Below are 7,500 nucleotides of genomic sequence, written 5' to 3'. Positions count from 1 at the left end.
TCAAATTCTGGATATAGTTACTTTTGACTTTATCTGTGTATTTATCCATATTATTATTATTATTATTTTTTTGTTTTGCTACATTATGTTTCTTCTATCTTACTATTCGTCCAGATTTCATACTTTCTTGGTTAATAGAAATAAAATTATAAATAAATAGATATATAAATAGATAAATAAGTACAAGCACACACACACACACATACACACACACACACACACACACACACACACACACACACACACACATATATATATATATATATATATATTTGTTTTGCCATGACCTTTAACTTCCAGCTTGTCATGTGGTGTATTTAAAGCATATCGATTCAGTGCTAGATCAGTAATTACAGTAATTTCGAGTCATTATACGCTCTGTAGGCCTATAAATACATCTTACACTTACTGCAATTTCATATCTAATCTTGTTTTCTCGTACATCTCGCTCTCCGTATTAGTATCCCTCCTTGCTTATTCACTCTAATTCCTCATTCTTTACATCCGTCTTTCCTTCCTTCCCTCCTTCCTTCTTCAGAGAAATGATCTCGTTGGGCCATAATTCTCCCATCCCACGGGACGTCCTCCCAAGCGATTTTCCGCTGGATCTAGAGTTTTCGAGTTATGATCTAGCGCAGGAGTTCCCAGCCTGGGGACTATGGACCCCAGGGGCCCACGGGATACTTTCTGGCGGGGGGGGGGGGGGGGTCATGGAACAATATGAAAATCATGACGTCGAATTGCTCTGAATTTTATCTAACCCATGGTACCTACATATACTCATCTCTCATTTATATACGTGAGAATCTTCTACAAAGTGTTTTTTGTCCTACAGCTATTGACGCCTTTACACGATTCATGACTGAATCTGAAAAGTTGACAGACACTGAACGACGCCATGGAGATTATTGCATATTGTTCGGGGCCACAAAATGATAAATGTTGGGATCCATAGATCTAACAGGATTTTATTTTTTTATTATTATTTTTTTTTTACTTACTTATTTAGCGACTTTTTACATTCCTTTCCACCGGGAAACTGAGAAGCTTTTCCTCTTATGACTAGCGGTTTTTAAAGTCCAGTCCAGTAGTTTCGTGGAAATATCAGTGGCAACACTGCTCCCAAGAATCGTGTCGTTTATTTACCTTACCGAGAACCAAGCTCGACGTCGCCTCCTTCAGGGAACAGTTTCTTTCCAAGGGTACAATGGAAGGCGGTGGTTCTGAAGGCGAGCAAGATTTTCGTCTGTTTTCTTTACGCATTGTCTGTTCCTTTGTGTGCCGTTTGGATATCGTCTTGGCATCGTATTATGGTTATGTACATCAGCGTCGTTGTATTTATTGTTTTCTGACGGATTTATCACCTGCTGCTTGGCTTGAGGAGTCATATCTCTTATCAGTGAATCAGCGAATGTGTGGCTTCTACTCGAGGCGAGAGTGGATCAGTCTAGCCGGGATTATGATCCGTCAGATAAGGCGAAATACCACACAGCATCCTCATAAAAAGTAATATCAACCCCGGGCTGGCTGAAAGCTCGCTCTGTTCAAGTCGCTTCATGTTACAGGACCCTGGCAGTTCAGCTTCATCCTTCCCGAATACTAATTGTGAAATATCTTGGTCCAAATGTGAGATTTTACTCTGCTCCAAGGTAATGGCCTTTTCCCCTTTCTCGTTCGATGCTATGTCGAGCGGCTCGGAATTCTTCCTTCGAGGTCAGTTAAAGTCAGTCTTCGCCACATTCTAGGATCCAGCTACACTGAGTCGCAAGAATATATATATTAATTTTCACCCTCTGTTGATCAGCGTTTTTTGTGTCGTTTTGAATCAATTTTCAACAAATGCACAAGAGTTGTCGCCTGCTCGCGAACTTTTCTCGCACATTTTCCCCTTTAAGGTAAAGACACGGAGACAACATAACTCTTAATTTTAATTTTCGATCAGTCTGCCTTCATTTTTTCTTCTTCCTTTGTACTTTTCCATAAGATATGTGTGATATGCCTCACAAATCCCGGGCGGGAATTGCATTTACCCCTAAGATTCCTGAACATATTACTATCGTAACGAGTCATAGAGAAAAAAATATTTGAGTGAATTAAATAACTTTACAGGCCGTTTCTAGGATATATATATATATATATATATATATATATATATATATAAATACCTACTTTTACACGTAATTCATGTAATCCTGATGAGGATATGGCAACGAAACATAACTAATATATTTCTTGCTCTGCCAAATTATCCGGATCCATTCATCCCGTTCCTACTGATGTCGCAATTGCTAATGTCGTGTCATTTTTCTTAACCATTATTCCTCACTTTCTACTCGCGACTGTCCCTTATGACATGAAAATGCACTTCTTGAAAAAACACAAGTTCTTAGTATAAATTCCATCGTGGTAATCCTTGGGAAGCTCGCATTAGTGGTGACTTTGTTCGTGACTGAGACGATATCGATGATCATTTATGTCTACTAAATAACGAAGTGGTAATAACTACAGTCCTCACACATGTAGTAATGTTACAAACAAATCCTATCACTTAAATCATAACTTATCACACTAAGATAACGTTTCCTTTGCAAATTTTCCTGCGAAACAAAGAACTCCCCGTCGCCTGCCTCTTCCTCTCCCAGTGCGTCGTGCCATACAAAGAGCTAGTCTCACCTGACGTGGCAGTAAGAGAGGCTCAGCTGCACGGGGTTGACTGGGATCTTGGCCCTCTCAGAGCTTGACACGCGCACCAATTCTATTTTCGGCCGCTGATTAATCAGCAGCCGACCGTCCTCAGAACACATGACGTCACTGCGAGCACGCGTTCTTTGCACACCTGTTAACGAAGGAGAAACTTGTTAAGGATACTATAGAACACAGAGATCCCGTACTTGATTACTCATTATATCAAAAGAGAAATAAACAGATAAAAAGAGAGAGGGAGAGACAGGGGGGAAAAGAGAGAAAAGATAGAACAGGTAGACGAAGAAACAGACATAAAAAAAAGAAACATACGGTCAGGCGGAGATAAAAAAAGGCCAAAGAATATAGGTCTTTTATATCAAGCGAAAATGGAACACACAGCCCGGCTTAAAGGGATTCCCATTTGTACCTGAAACATGTAGGAGAAAATCCGGAGATTCGTAAAAGCAACTCTGCTAGAATCACCCACAAACCGCATTTGTGGGTTAATGGTCCTATGTTTTTTAATTCATACCGTGATAATTTTGTTTCTTCTAAATATTCGCAAGGGGTGTATAAGCTGCAGTACATAAAATATAAAGTATACAAACAAAGCACGTAGCCGAGAAAGGTTAACAGGTAAATATAATTTCTCAGAGATACACATAGCATAAACATGTACGTTTTCTGTCAGTAAATAATGAATCAATGTCAGTCAGCGTTGCCAATAATTCGTAAATCACAAGCACAAAAGAGCAATATGACGCCTCATTTCGCTAAAAAGGTTTATTATCTGGAATCGCAACCATTCTGTTTCCCAGACTTGCACTAATTGTTCGAGTTAGTCATAGATAGTTCGTGGTAAACATAATAGGGGATAGAATTAAACAATTATGATAACGATATGAATTAGTATTCATTTACCTAAAAATAGTATGTGTTTTTGTATTCTTACATGCGAACGCACACACGCGCGCGCATGCACACGAATACACACACACACATACACACACACACACACACACACACACACACACACACACACACACACACACACACATGTATGTATGTATTTACCTATATATATATTTGTATGCATGTGTGTATAAAACAGAAAAAAATGGATATGACCAGATAGTTGATAATATTTTGATATATATATAGATATAGATATACAGATCCACTTTCAAACGAAACGCTGTATTGCTGTTGTTAACATTTGTATTTCTACGACTTTAAGGCCTTTTTAGAATGCATTAACTTTGTCAAATATATTCCAAGCTTATTGCACTGCAGTTCTAAAGGAATCAGGACGTTTTCAGGTGCGGCAAAGAGTACGAGAACAAAGGAGACAATGAATCACTGGTATGAGATAAGACGCTGGCTATAATAGATCCTTGTTTTATGCTACGTTCGGGACCCGTCTGCTGGAGAGAGAATGACAAGCCTAAAACCTTATAAAGGAAACAGGGTGGGGGGTGGGGGGATAGTATGGTTTAGTGGAGATTTTATCTGTTATTTATTGGTATCATTATTATTTTTTCTTTTTAATATCATTATTATTTTTTTAAATTTCATTATTATCATTATTTTATTTTTTATTTCATTATTATCATTATTGTTATTGTTATAACCATTGTTATTATCATTATCATCATTATTAGTAATAAGGGCAGTAGTAGTAGAAGTAGTAGTAGTAGCATAAATATTAATATTACTGTCGTTGTTATTGTTGTTATTGCTGTTGTTGTTTTGCTGTAATCATCATCATCATCATTATCATCGCTATTATCATCAACAATAACATTATTATTATCATTATTATTGCTATTATGATTATAATTATCATTATTTCCAATACTATTATTATTACTATTGTTATCATTATTATTTTTATTATTAGTAGTATATATACTGTTATTGATATTATTATTATTATTATTATTATCATTATTACTGCTATTACTTCTACTACTACTATTATTATTATCGTTATTGTTATCATCATCACCACCATCATCACCATCATTATCATTATCATCAACATAATCATTATTATTATTATTATTATTATTATTATTATTATTATTATTATCAAAATCGCTATCATTATAATAATATTCATTATCATTATTATTATTATTGTTATCATCATCATTATTATCATTATTATTACTGTTATTATTATTATTATTATTATTATTATTACATTGTCATTATTGTCATTATTATTATCATTATTATAATTATTGTTATCATTATTATTATTATTATTATTACTACTACTACTATCATTATTAATATAATTATTACTATTATATTCATTACAATTATCAATATTGTTATCATTACTATTATTATTGCTAGTATTACTGCTACTACTACTACTACTACTGTTATTATTAGCATCCTCCTCACCATCATCATTATCATCATTATCATTATTATAATTTTTCTTCTCGAGAACCAAATGCCTTTTTCATAAAAAATACACAATGTGCAATAGACCGTGCTCATAGTTTTTTTTTTCTTGAATATATTGCAAATAACAATGGATAATTCTTCAGTAGTGGAAGAATTGTACTGATAAGATTAATTAAAGGAAATTACAGTTGATACGTCAGGCATTTGATCCAACTGTCTCTGCACCTAATATTGTTGCTCGTCTCTGAATCAAATAAGAGAAAATAACATTCAAAATATATAACATGAGTGCTTTTCATTCTAAATCAGTGAAAAAAAGCGAAGGTTTAGACAACAGACGGGACAGAGGTAAGATTTTAAATAGAGAATGCAATTTGAATTACGGATATATATATATATATATATTATATTATATATATATATGTGTGTGTGTGTGTGTGTGTGTGTGTGTGTGCGTGCGTGTGTGTGTGTGTGTGTGTGTGTGTGTGTGTGTGTGTGTGTGTGTGCGTGCGTGTGTGTGTGTGTGTGTGTGTGTGTGTGTGTGTGTGTGTGTGTGTGTGTGTGTGTGTGTGTGTGTGTGTGTGTGTGTGTGTGTGTGTGGGTGTGTGATGTGAGGAGATAACGCAGGGTATTGACAAGGGGACGCTAAATGAGGGAATAAAGAGAAACAACAATTTCCTTTAAAAAAAAAAAAAATAATATTAATGAACCAGACGAAATATAACTAGCGAATAATATTTAATAGATGTAAAAAGTTAATAGCATGAATAAGCAAATATCTGACTTGTCAACAAAGAAAACGCATGACACTTACTTTGAAATTGAATTTTTTTACAACAGAATCTTACCAACAGTCATCAGATCAATACTTGTTCACAGAAATTCTCAGGGATTTTGCACTCGTAGTTGACGGAAATAACCCTTGAAAAAAATATACATTTATAAAACTTGAAGTATAAAAGACTTTTTTTTAAACATGGTTGTGAAAACAAGAGCAAAGGTTAATAGAATCGAGGTCATGGAGGTGCATCAGGCAATTAGCGAGATAAAAAGTGATTCAATATGATTAAAATAAAATATATATTTAACTCGAGAATAGTTACTACTTTAGATTCGATATAAATGAAACCGAGTATAATTTGTGCATTCAATCTATGAAAACTGTAAAAGGGAAGGAGTAAATATTTAAATTAGCATATTTCCATATAGGGTACAATTCAGAGGTATATCAGATAGTGAACCGAAAGAAAACTTTAAGCAAAGGTTTCAGTTTATTGATATGTGGCAGTAGGTACCGCAGTGCAGTTTAACCCAAGCTTATAATTTTCAAAATTACGACAAAACCGGTTCCTCCCGTGGCTACCTTTGCCCCAACGGAGCCGCTGATTTAAGGAATGGTTAATTGTTCCTAACCTGTTTTCTTTTAATCCGTTGTGATTAATCTTATGTGGATATCTCACTAGCATTGCTTATTTCAAAGTACAAACAATAGATTCTGATAAAATAATAGGGAAAGAACTTAGTTCGCTTGAGGCAAAATGTTAATGAGTACCCTAGCAATCCTAAATGCTTAGGAAAAGTAACATTTCTTAACGATCAAATGGCGCCGAATTAGAAGTAAAACAATATGTAAAAAAAAAAAAAAAAGTAAGAAAGAAAAAAGAAAGAAAAAGAAATCGTGAGAAAATGGACTGTTAACAGGAAATAGGCGCTTCTAAAGTCATGTCGAGGATTCCAGAATGTTCACAAGTTTTTCCCCCCCCCCTTTTATCATGATAAGAAGAATAGGTAAGGAAGTGACACGCAGTTGGTAAATTACTCAAGGGTTTAAACAATACAGATGCCAGGCACATCAACAGCGAAAAGTTTGGTCTAATGAGATACAGTCTACGTTGCATAATACATGAGAAAAAACGTATACTACTATAAGGCACTAAAGAGTGGAAAAAATAGTAGTTAATGTATGGACTCATAGCACGTGAATGGCATTGTGACCAAATCCAAACGTAAAAAAGGTGTATGCATACACACACACACACACACACACACACACACCCACACACACACACAGTTATCAGAAAAGAATCGAGGCTTTAAATACTTTCTCATTTCAAAAAAGAAAAAAGAGATATCACACACACATAACATTCCGGAAGGTTCTTCAAATTGCAAACCTAAAATGGCTTTTTGCACCACTGTCATCTTTTCTTCTCCAATACACCTTCTTTTCTCTTCATGCTCGTTCAAAAAATAAAAGAAAAGAAAAAAAAAAAAAAACGCAATCCTTTCCGTAAACCTTTCTCATCTGCAACACTTTACCTGTCGGTTTAATGTGTCGGTTATTCTTATATCCGATTTCCCTGTGTACTTTGGCTTCTCGTTCGCTTCTCTTTG

The 7,500-nt window shown here is 34.9% G+C and overlaps 1 protein-coding gene across 1 annotated transcript in view; it reads right to left on the bottom strand.

Moving 5' to 3' along the window:
• The window catches only part of LOC125034504, a 93,842-nt gene that overhangs the window by 80,530 nt on the left and 5,812 nt on the right, over positions 1-7,500 (bottom strand). Inside the window, exon 2 of the mRNA XM_047626329.1 lies at positions 2,674-2,836. The gene's annotated coding sequence lies outside the window, so the exon portion shown is untranslated. The remainder of the gene's footprint in view (positions 1-2,673; positions 2,837-7,500) is intronic.

The sequence above is a fragment of the Penaeus chinensis genome, chromosome 18, assembly GCF_019202785.1.
Source record: "Penaeus chinensis breed Huanghai No. 1 chromosome 18, ASM1920278v2, whole genome shotgun sequence".
In the NCBI taxonomy this organism is placed as follows: Eukaryota; Metazoa; Arthropoda; class Malacostraca; order Decapoda; family Penaeidae; genus Penaeus; species Penaeus chinensis.
This window is presented reverse-complemented; position numbering and strand designations above follow the sequence as displayed.